Source organism: Peromyscus eremicus, chromosome 8a (genome assembly GCF_949786415.1).
Source record: "Peromyscus eremicus chromosome 8a, PerEre_H2_v1, whole genome shotgun sequence".
Classification (NCBI taxonomy): Eukaryota; Metazoa; Chordata; class Mammalia; order Rodentia; family Cricetidae; genus Peromyscus; species Peromyscus eremicus.
In genome coordinates this window covers 48,507,672-48,520,310 of record NC_081423.1, presented here as the reverse complement: position 1 = coordinate 48,520,310, position 12,639 = coordinate 48,507,672, and the positions used below count along the sequence as shown (strand labels likewise).

At 44.7% G+C, this 12,639-nt stretch overlaps 1 protein-coding gene across 4 annotated transcripts in view; it reads left to right on the top strand.

Moving 5' to 3' along the window:
* Myocd (myocardin) overlaps window positions 1–12,639 on the top strand; it is a 93,563-nt gene that overhangs the window by 53,865 nt on the left and 27,059 nt on the right. The gene's annotated exons all lie outside the window — the stretch shown is intronic.

Sequence of the window (12,639 nt, the reverse complement as noted above, 5' to 3'; positions counted from 1 at the left end):
GTTCTTGCACTTCATTTAAGAATTCCAATATGTATTTACATTTGTAGATTATATCAATTTGATATACATTATATAGATGATACAGTGTAGTATACCAAATAAAATAAAATTTTACTACATACATACATCTAGCAGGATGGCTCTTTTTCTTAAAGAGCCATAGAAACACCTACTTTATGTATAAAATTATGTATATGGCATAGAAAGCCTATATAAATCATACACATTCAATAAATAATGACATGTGAGATGATTGAATAATCATGTACCTCTTGCTTAGTAGAATCCTATTATTACTGATAGGTTGACAGTGATTCAAAGCAGCCAGGAGGCAGTGAGCTTGTAGTCACACTGGGCTGTACAGCAAGACTCTGTCTGGTAAAGATGATGTGATAACAGGTCAGGCTGTCTATGTTATGTTTATCTGCATTATGACAGCTTGAAGAGCACATGTTTTCATCCCATTTCTCTTTTAGCTGGAAGTCTGTAGTCACCCGCCTTTAAGTATGACAGGTGCTTTTGGTACAGGTAGTATAAGGATGTGTTCTTCCCTAAGGGTGATTTGAAGAGGATACTGAGTAAGACGCTTTCAAAGGATGCAAAATGACAATGATATGAAAAGACAATTTCTGCCTGTGACAGCCATGTGGCATTGATTCCTTCCCAAATCACCTTGACATTCCTGGGAGCAACCTTTCATGATTCTGTTTTTAGAAATTACAAACATTTTACTTATACATTTGAATCACTTTTGTCATTGGCATGTCATGGCATTTATTTAGTGTTCTAACAGCCCAGGAAGAGGTTTCCACCAAGAGGAATCCTCCATGGCAGGCTCCTTAATCTTTTTGCCCCTCCCCCTCCCCCACCATCCTCCAAGGAAGATGGCTCTTTTTCTTAAAGGGCCAGATAGTAAACTATAAGCTCAATCTGTCACAACTGCTCCACTCACTCTTGTAGTGGGGATGTAACCACGGCAACAAGTAAACAAACGGGTATGGTTGTGTACCAATAAAACTTTCTTTTAGAAGCTTGGAAGCGTGGAGCTTCATCACCCTCTGGATCTAGCCAGTGAAATCTAAAAATGAATACCTTGCTTGCACTCTGCCTACTGTGAGACCAGTATAGAGGCTGAGAAAGGTCCCCTGGTTGAACTCCATCTGTTTCCCAGCAGTAGCTCCACACTGCAGAAAGGGGAGCATAATATTTGATAAACAACTATCCAGTTACAGCATTCAAAAGTAATATTGCTTTCTACTGTATTTGTTCTCTACTGGTCCAATTTAAATGTCAAAGCCATCTGGATGCTCCTTGAGTTATGGTAAGGTCACGTGCAAATAGACACATCCCAAACTGAAAATATATTTACTACACCTGAGAACCCCAGCCTAGAGCATCCTGCCTTGAAACACTGTGGGGAGTGGTTTGTTTCATGCTGTGACCACAGGTCTGACTACAGTGGCCACCAGCATAACCAAAGGATTGAAGAGGGCATAGTTGACCCAGGAAAAGATCAAAGTGCAAATTTCTCAGTAAAGTTCCTCCTGAAAGACGATAGCTTTTGCACCATTGAAAGTCACCGCATCGTAAGTCCAGGGTGATTTATCAGTATACATTTCACAAAGTAATTGATAATTGCCTCTGAGACTTTCCTGAGTGACAGAAACTGTTAAATGTGGTCTCATGACCAGCTTCGTGAGTTTTTCTCATTCACATCTCCGAAGCTAAGTCCCTGTCTTGGGAGTTGTTCTTTCGTGACTTTCTATGGTGATGCTCATAGCTACGTGCATATTCAAATTTTTACCTTATATCCGCTCTATGATTTATCCCATGCTGGAAATTCTCCTCCTCCTGTACGTCAAAGTTCATGCGTCTCCAGCAGTGTGTGGTGTTGGCTTGCTGTAGTTCTAAGCATCTTTGAACTCGGACTCCATTTTTCAACTTAAATACAATATTTAGGGTATTGTCTCTTCCTCTCTCCTTTACTTCACTAGAAGTCTGTCCAGTTCTTCTCTGAGAAAGGAGAAGTTGATAACTCTATTCTTAAAGTCTGTTGGTTCCATGTGTTTACTGGAATTCAATTTGCCTCTAGTCCAGCATGCTGAGAAGTTGCATGAGGCGAGCTGGAGGCTTGCTTTGCTATTTGTTTTCTAGGGTGGTTGTTGTTTGGTTCTTTCTCTCTCTCTTTCTTTGTGTTTTTGTTTGTTTGAATGATTGTTGTTTGTTTCACAGTGGCAGTCAAATCCAGGACCTCACAAATTCTAAGACAAGTGCCCTGCCACTGAGCTGCACCTGTGATCACAAACCGGAGCTTTGCATGCATCAAGCTGGCTTTGAACTGTAGTTCTGTGACTCTGGGCTACACACCTGTAGATACTGTCATTTCATCTCACTGTGACTCAACTGCCTCATCTATAAATTTCTCCATTACAGTAATCCCTATGTCTCAGGGTTGTTTGTGGCGAATAGACACAAACAACTGGTATACAGAACGAAGTCAGGGCTAGGGAGACTGCTCCATCGGTAAAAATGCTTGCTGCACAAACATGAAAACCTAGTTCGATCCCCAGAACCCATGTAAAAAGTACAGAGGCATGAATGTAAAAGCCTATTGCTGGAGAAGAGGAGATAAAAAGACCCCTGAGGCTCACTGGCCAGTAAGTCTAGCCAAATCAGCAAGCTTCAGATTAAGTGAGAGACCCTGCCTCAAATTACAAGGTGGAGGGTGACTGAGGAAGAATCTGATACTGACACCTTCATCTGACCTCCTCACACACTCCATACATGTACATCACACACACACACACACACACACACACACACACACACACACACACACACACAGAAAGAGAGAGACAGAGAGAGAGAGAGACAGACAGAGACAGACAGAGAGACAGAGAGAGAGCACTACCTAAATGCTGAAGTCTCACTTACCGATCATCAGGAGCCCACCAATAACCCACTCTGAGGCAGGGGTGAGGAGGACAGAAAGGAAAGTGCTGGCCTAGAAGCGGCTTACAGTGTGTCTTCCAAGCAGAGAGGCTCAAACTTCAGAGTTCTTCTCACTCAAGAAAATGAATAAAACTGTTTTTCTAACGTCCTAGCTAGAGAAAACATCATTTTTGAGGGATAAGAAAAAGGTAGTGGTGAGCACAGGAAGGGTTTTGGTGAGTTCAAACTGAGTGTGTGTGTGTGTGTGTGTGTGTGTGTGTGTGTGTACGTGTGTACAGGGTCAGGCTGTGCATGCAGACTAGACTGTATCTGTGGTGTGGAGTGGGCTTGTGAGAGATGGAAGAGCTCCACTGGGAGGCTGGCACACTTGTCTGAGGAGAACTGACAAGCTGGAAAAAGTCCTGCATGTGTGTACAAAAAGAGAGAACGATATGACCAACATTATGTGACTCGATTATAGATTACTGTGCAACACACAGGCTTCTCTCTTGGGCAAGGTAAATGACGTCATCATTTATCAAGATAGGAATATGAATGGATGAGTAAGGTGGGGGAAAGTGACAAATTCTCACATTAACTGCTGAATGTGAGGGGCTCACCAATAATACAAAGGCAGACATTCATAGTCAGCGGGTCCTGTGGCTCCTAGTTCAGAAGAAGGCACAAACTTGCAAATCTCCCATACTTAAGTTGATTTCAACCGATGGATTAAATAAGATTGCCTTTGCATGCATGCATTTCTTCACTAATATCTATTGATTCTCTTCTAATGGGCCAGATACCACTCTAAACTCATGGTCAGTGATCAGAACCTACAAGTAAATTAAGTATCATAGAAAAAGCTGCTCCATGTGGTACCAGTTCAGGGTATGAGTAATGCATAAAAGACTGTTGTGTGGTAGGAAATCTGTGCAGAATACCAAGAACTAGCTGAAGAATAAGGCTGAACATACATTTGTTTTAGTCCAAGGAAATCCCAAAAATGGGTGCTAGCCTTGGAGAATAGAGCACTCATCCCTACCCCCTACCTCCCCTACCCCCACCCTCACCTGGCAATCTCTGTGTCCCCTTCTGTACTTATGAGTCTCACAAGCAAATGAACATATACTAAGAAACATCACAAGGCTGCTTGGAGTCCAGCTGTAGAAACAGCAGCTGGCACTCTCCCAGCAGCAACGATGACCCAGCTGACCCAGCTCACTCTTGTGCCTGTTACTCCTGGGGAATCACATCCCTTCTATGGTGAGATGGAGATGAGCTCCTGTGGTGCTTTTTCTCCGCCTCACCTCTGCTCCTTTCCCCTTCTCCATCCACGTGCCGTTCCATTTGTGTTTACACATTGTGGTTCTCTCTCCAGCTGTGTTTCTGTGCTCCCGCCAGACTTGAGGGGCCTACTGTGTCATTGTCTCCCTCCCTGTGAGTGTAACTAAAATCTAAGAGAGAATGATCTAGAACCTTTAACACAAGGAAGGACCTTTTGACAGTGAGTCTTTCCATCTGCATTTTTCTCATTGTTCCCAGGTCACCCTCTTGTAGCTGAAGGCTCACCACACCAAGTCTTTTTTTTTTAAAAAAAAAAAAAAAAACTACAGACTTGTCTGTCTTATAGGATGCAAACTGTTGGCTCCACTTCCAACCTGGGAGTTTCTTCTCTGAATGTATAGTCTTAGAGACTCTAGCTGATCTCATTCACATCACTTTGGAATGGCATACTGTGCAGGAAGACAAGACTCAGGCTCTTGTGGTCACCACTCAGCGTGCACCCAACTGCCTATCATCCTTTTGTGAAAAACCTCATGAAGTCAGGACATGGCATATAACTAACGCAATCTCCATGGCTTCTCTACAGAATGTGGGATGCCTTGTTAGGCTTATGAATGGTTGTCATTACTCAGGTGCTCCTCAGTACTGAGAGCCCTGGGTTCTTCTCTTCACCTGTGTTATTCTGCTCACTGATCATTGAATAGTTTCTTCCTGGGGTGTGAGCATCCTGCATCCCCTAGTTCTAGAGATGGCAGTGTTTTGCTTGGATGCCTGACTCCTGGCTTGAGTTAAACCAAAGCCAGCAGGATTCCTCAGACAGTAGGAGGACTCTGGACTCCAGCTGCAGTTGAAAAGTTTCTCACCTTGTGTTTGGACTGGACCAGATTTTCCATCTAAATCAGCGCTTCAGTTTCCATACAACCAGTGTTTTAGAATGTGAGCCCAGGTTAGTTGATTCTGCGGGTTTCCTTGTGGTATCCTTGACCACTCTGGTTCCTACAATCCTTCCTCCCCCTCTTCCACAGGATTCCCTGAGCTCAGCCTAGTCAGTGTTTGGCTGTGGGACTCTGCATCTGTTTCCATCGGTTGCTGGATGAAGCCTTTCTGATGACGATTATGCCAGGCTCCTGTGTACAAGTATAGCTGAATGTCACCAGGGATCATTTCGCTGACTTTTTTTTTCTGCTGGTCATGTTTGGTTCTAGCCTGGGTTTCTGGGATACCCAGCCTCTGGTTCCTGACTTTTTTGGTAGTGTCAAGGGTAGACTCCCTCTAGAACAATCTTTTAATATAGAAACCAGTGTCTGACCTGCCAGAGCTGTTGCAAGGGCCATCCGTTTCCAGCTGTCCTGCTTCTGAAAGCCTCTTTACCCATCTTGTGTTTGTCTGTGACCCCGAGGCTTATTTTAAAATCAAACTCTCTTGCTCACGAAGAATCCAGTCCATGTTCAGAGACTAGGCATGTTGACACCAACCAATCATGCATTTTAAAGGCAGATATACAACAGCCATGGCGCTGTGCCCGATGGTAGGGTTGTTTGCCTTGGCGTGACTTTACTTCCTCACGGACAAGATTCTATCATTCTACGATGAGAAATCATTTCCAAAGTACAAATGATCCTTGTAAAGAAACACACCAGGGCCTATATGTCAATTTGTTTTCTGAGGGAAAACTCGGGGGGAAATGGGATAGGGTTTAGAAAATTGGGGAACCAGCAGATTCGAGGAGAAAGCGTGAGAACTGAGAAAAGAAAGCAGCCCTTCGGCTCTGCAGGCCGCCTGGTGATCTGAATGACTAGTGCTGCTGGAGCCATGTTGGCATTGCTGAGAAGAGGGCATTGGAGTTGGGGATATCTTTCAAGGTCTCCGAGGGCTAGCTGGAGATACTGACAGGTGACTACAGGGACACTGAGTGTTTTCCCATAAAGAAAGAAGGAGACAGCGGGAGTATGTCATATTTACACCAAATGACAGTCTTTGTCCCTTGGGTTTGACCTCTAGAGCTGGTATGCAATAAATGCACATAGAAGTTAGCTGCATTTCCTGATTGATGAGGATCAGGTCAAGAGATTGATGCAAGAGAAATTTCTGAGGTGTCATGGATCTGATCTAGTACCAGTTCACGTCTGTTGTATAACAAAGAAACACGATGTCCTTTGAGAGCAGTGAGTCCTCATTCTGGTTAGAGGATCCACCAGTCTATAGACCATAGTGTGTTGTTGGGTCTCATCAAGTCTCCTTGGACAATAGCCAGGGTTGTTAACATCTACATCTAAGTGAATGATCCGTGACACGTTCCCCAGGGAAGCAGATTTTGCTTCATTCTTGTTCAGGAGCATGTTGGGAATGAACTGTTTGTCCTTGAATGAAAATAGCTCTCCTGCCATTCACTGGACTAACTTGCAAGTGGAAAATCAGGAGGTGCACTTTCATTTTTGCCCCACCCTTCCTTCACAACTCTTGGTGCAGGTTCCAGGGCGACAGTAACCAGGGCTCCAATTATCTCATTTAATCTTGGAAGTTTGAATGTTTGTGCAGAGGAAAGTACAGCTGACTCATTCATTTAATCACTTCCAGGGAATGGGGGAGTGAGGGTCTGTCGCCAGCCTAAGGTCCCCAAGGGGCCTGTGCCCAGAGCCAGTCCTGTGGGCATACCTAGAGGATGATGTCAGGGCCTCCCAGAGCAGGTCCTTGTCATCACACTGTCTGCAGGGACAATAGCCAGCGCTCTGCTCTCCAGCAGGCCCCAGCCAGCCTCTTGTCGTGGGAGATTGGAGCAGAGGCCCCAGGTCACAATGCAATGCAACCGATGTGACTGTCCTACAGGAATACAGATAAGATGACCAGAAGGTGACCTGTGTCCCTCTCTGCAGCAGTGTGGCTTGAACTGGGAAAGAGGGAGTAACTGGTGGTCTTTCCAGGACAGGCTCTCATCCTACTCTAGGGAAGCTGACTCCTTCTTTCTCCAGAACAAGGAAAACAAACGAGTTTTCCTTGCCGGGGAGACACACTGACCTTTGCGAGGCTGACCACAGAATAAACTGCCTCCTGGGTGGTCTTCTTGTTTCTGATAATAGTAAACTGGAGAATGGCAGATGCTAACAAAAACAGTATCAGCCACCGTAACAGCTAGACATGACTGAACAGTTCACATCAGGCCATGCACTCAGTGCTCTGCAGATATTATTTCTTGGAATCTGGAGTGGTAGCTGCATTCATTATTCCCATTTTAGAGATGGGGAAACCTAGGCCCAGTAAGTCCCCAGTGTTCACACTCCCACTGACATGGCAGAGCCAAGAAAAAGAAAATACCCCAAATACCCATGAATGCCTCGTGCATCTTGTGGAAGTAAGGCAGCATGTAGCAGCAGCAGCAGCAGCAGCAGCAGCTCTGGTAGGGGCGGGGAGGGGGATGTTGGAGGGGGTTCCTGCACTGTTTCAGCTCTTGCTCTAAGCCCAAACCACGCAACTGTGTAGCTGTGTGGTGACTCCTTTCCCTTCCTCCTCTTCTGCCCCCACAGTGGCAAACCCAAACCACTTGCAACCCTGAAGGGGTAACTGGCAGGGTCCACATGATAGCACATCTCATCACGGTCCTCAAATGTACCTGTTGGCAGAGTCTGACACAGCAACCTCATGCTTTCTAGGTACCAGACAGTCACATTAGGGGCCTTGGCATTCACCCTGCTTCTTTGTGTGAATGGGAACAACTTCCTTGTGTTTAGTTGTGTGGACTCATGGCTTCCTCCTTCCACTGGCTTAAGCAGGGAGCCTCTAAATGATTGGCAGATGATTTGATGATGTAGTTATGACTCTGTAGGATTTGGCTCCTGAATAATCCTCTCCCCTGACTAAAGGACTTTCTTCCTCACCCCAACTCTGCTCATCAACCCCTTTGGTATCTCTTCCTCTCTCCATCTTCACCCAAGATGCTGCCCTGCCCCCCCCCCCCCGTTGTCCTGTCCCTAGCAGGCAGTTATTTCAGGTTCTACCCAAGCCCTCCTCCTCCAAGAGAGTTCTCAGACAACTTTGTGTTGCTATCTCCTCTGCCTCCCTGCAGTGGACACTCTCCAGGCCACATCTCCTTGACAGATTCTCCGATTATCCCAGACAGATCCACAGACAGCCTCTTTCTCCTGACTTTCAGCCTCTTTACCATATCTTATCTGATCACCTCGACTCCTCTTGAAGTGTGAAGGGTGGAAGTGAGTGAAATCATTGAGAATCTCCTCCCTTCAGCCTGGGAGGGAAAAATAGAACTGATTACAGAAAGTTGATCCTCCATATCCACAGGGGATTAATTCCAGGACCCCCCACAGATGGCAAATTCAGGATACTCCAGTCCCTCCCGTAAAATGAAATGCCATTGGCACATAATCCATGCATAGGATTCTCCCTTCTATGTCAATCATTGATGTATTAACTGTCATGTTTAGTTCCATGCAAATACTATGTAAAAAGTTACTAGACTCACTTCCAGGGGAGCTATAGTGAGAACAAAGCCTGTATGTGTTCGGGACAGATGCAATTGTGCCAGCCCCAGTGAGTGCCAAGAATGTGAAGCCTACAGACGGCAAGCTGATACCATCTACGCCCTTATTCACAACTCTCTACTTCTAGACGTTTTATTTTTTAATCATTGTCGTGTCTTGACTTGAGGTCACCACTTGCCAGTGATCAGAGTGGGAGCATCTTCAGTGTATAGTGTGTGCAGAAGCAGATCCCTTCTTGCTCTATTGCACTCCCTGCCCAAGGCAGGCTGCTGAGTCTCCCTAAATAACCAGTGACTCCACCCAAGGGCTTTATGGCTAGCAGGGAGGATGGTTGTTTAGCCACCCTCTTCTGTAAAGTGGCTCTGAGAGTCCAATGGCTGGGAGTTCACTCTCAGTAAATAGTCACATAAAATAGAACTTTCAGTATCCCCAGCAGTCAGCCAGATTTGAGAAACTGTGGACGTGCCTGGGCTCCTGTGCCTGTTTGAGGACTCACAAATCTGTTTCATTCTAGTTGTCACTGTTACACAAATCTGCCCCCTCCTCTCTCTCATGCCCCCCTTAGATATCATCAGGTCACTGTATAGTCAGAAGAAAAACATTATCCCTCTTTCTCCCTGCTTTTTCTAACATTTCTACCCACATGTTAGAAAGTGGGACTGTTCCACACTTCAGTTCATTTCTCCCTAATTTTTGCACATTTGGAATGCCATATTCTGGTTGACTGGGGTGGGGAGTGACATTTTTGTCACATGAAACATCAGAACACACAGAGAAGGCCCAGTCCCCTCCTAGTGGAGGAGATGGGAAGAGACGTGAGACAATGAACTCCTCAGAGTGTTCTCATGAGCAGAGAAGATGGTGTTCCTGAGGGGCTGGTAAGACCACATGCAGGAGTCTCTGAGATGGTAAGCATTGGCTTAGGGCACAAGCCAGATAGATCTCAATGACATGCTGTGGTCTCCCGAGTGGGTGGGCAGCAGCCAACACCACCCCCACCTTCTCCTGTCTACCTGATCCTCAGTGCGCATGGAAAGACTGTAACAGGAATAAAACTTTTCATTATATGTATAAATTGAAACAAAAATACCAATAAAAGCATAGTTCATAAAATTATTTTTAGATGGATTGAGTAGACAATATATCTGTATCTTCACAGAAGCAAGCAGAAGGGTTTTCCTTAGGAGATCTCAGGGGTTGATTCCCCTGAGAAAGGGACATGCACAGAGTCCCACTTGATGCAGGAAAATGGCATGCAGAGGTTGTCTGCAGGGCTTAGAGTGTTCTGAGAGCTAAAGAACCGAGAGTGTGACCAGAGGGACACGGTCGGAATTGGGAAGAGAAAACTAAAGGGATAGAAGAGAGACTCTGGTCTCAATGAAGAAGTTGGCACACATCCAGGGAGTCTTTCTAACCAGAGGAGAAACAGGTTTCTGACATAAATACTAACATTCATTTATTTGGGCTTTTGGGTAAATAAATGATTTATGAATTCTCTGCACTTCTCTAATCTTTCTTATTTTTTCATTTTATTTTTAGTTTTGAGATGAAAATTTAATTACAGCATCTCTCTTCCCTCTCCTCCCTCCAAATCCTCCCATATACCCACTCTCCACCCTCCTACAAACTCATGACCAATTTTTCACTAATTGTAATCATATATATGTACATTTATTATATATATGTACATTATATATATATATATATATATATATATATATATATATATATATATATATATAACCTGTTCAGTCTGTATAACTGTATGTCTGTTTTCAGGGTTGATCATTTGGTACTGGACTTTTTTTGTGTGTGTGCTAAAAATGTTTAAGAATGGGATTACAGTTCAGTAGTAGAATGCTTCCCTAGCATGCACAAGGCCCTAGGTTTAATTTCCACTCATACACACACACACACACACACACACACACACACACACACACACGCCAAAGTACAAGGATAAATTTTAAATGTTCCCACTAATACAGTGGAACACTATACAATTATTTGTTAAGTGAGAATAGTCTTTTCTCTCATGTGGAAAGATCTCTTTAAAAAATAAAAACTGGCCAGGCAGTGGTGGCGCATGCCTTTAATCCCAGCACTTGGGAGGCAGAGCCAGGTGGATCTCTGTGAGTTCGAGGCCAGCCTGGGCTACCAAGTAAGCTCCAGAAAAGGCGCAAAGCTACACAGGGAAACCCTGTCTCGAAAAACCAAAAAAATAAAAATAAAAAATAAAAACTGCAGGGTAGGAAAACCATAAGTTTCTCTCTCTCTCTCTCTCTCTCTCTCTCTCTCTCTCTCTCTCTCTCTCTCTCTCTCTCTCTCTCTCTCTCTGTGTGTGTGTGTGTGTGTGTGTGTGTGTGTGTGTGTGTGTGTGTGTAAAATATCATTTTCAGTGTTGGGAGTCAAACCTATGACTTTGTGTCTGCTAGGCAAGCACGTTATTGCTGAGCTACACCCCAGGCCTTCAATAGTACATTTTACCCAGTCCAGTCTACTTAAAACTTCTGATTTTGCATGTATCTTCCTGTGTCCATACGGTTAAATCTAGAAGAGACTACTGACTTTTATTGTGAGGTAGAATATGTACATTAGGTACTTTTATACTAGGTGAATTTTTATCACGAGCCTTCCACTCTGCTAGTTATAACAGCAACATTGACTTCTACTCATGACCCATGGAGCAGGTGTCCTGACATGTAAGCCCCTCCAGGTTAGTGGGCTTCCCATTGGGCTAGTTGCTGGAGTTTCCACTCACTGTGTCCTTGGCTGGCCTCTTTCCTGATTTGACACTCGGATGTCCAGAGAGTCTGTGACACATGCCAACAGTGGTTGTAATGACAAGCCCCAAACCACATTTGTTCCATTCCTCCCAGCTCCTCGAGGCCTTTGCAATCGCCACAGTGAGAGTCCAGGCTCTTATCTATACCGAGCAAGAGTCAAAAGTTCTTGTGATTGTGATTGCAGAGCAGGGGCTGCAAGAGCTCCTGATAATGCTGAAATTCCTTTGGAAGGGCTGTGCTGGGAATGGGGTCAGGGGAACTCTGTGGCTTTGGCACTTTGTGTACTGTTTAGCTGGACAACAAACTGGAGAATGGGTGACGTCAAATGTGAGAAACAGGTCAGGAGATTGTTATAGCCCTATCTTTGCTGACGGCCTCTGTCTCCAACACAACTTCTCTGTTGCCCTAGAAAGATGACCCAGGAGACAGAGGAAGGGGCTGGAGGTGGGTGGTGGGTGCTGAAGGACTCGCAAAGACACAAAACATTAGACATGAAAATAAAATCTACGTATTGAGAAAATAAGAGTCAGGATGAAGTCTCTGAGGTAGATTTTTGGCTTTTCTCATTGCTGGTTGTCTTGGTTGGGTGGCTCCTTGGACGTGAACTTCAGTGATGATAGCTAAATCTGACATCTAGGAATTTAAACTTAGTAGCTGGCCTCACTTCTCCTTATTAGCGAAGTTTGCTAAACATTTTGTGCCCATGTGCCCTGCTTTATCTTTGAAGATGAAGCAACTGGCAGGCTGTCGTTTTGATTCCCTTGTGCCGGAAAGCCCAAAGGAGAGGGGCAGTCATTCCGCATTATCTTCCAGCGGCCTCACAGCACGCTCATTCCTTTGCCTTTCCTGATTTATTTTCAAAAGGACATAGGCTCCATAGAAAGCGTTGAGAAATGACTCAGCCTGGAAATAAAGTTTGGTGCACTTTATGAAGCTTTGCTACATCCCCCGTTTTCCCCAACAACAGACTTCTTTTTTTAAACACGCGTTCTCGTGTAGAAAATCTAATTGTTTAAAATACATTTTCACTCTTCCCTGAACTTGCACTACACTGGAGAGAGAGGCGTGTGTTTCAGCCTGGGACAATGCTTAGCAGTGCTTCCAAAACAGCTCTCTGATGCTCCAAGCCACTGGTCCCGTCTTGG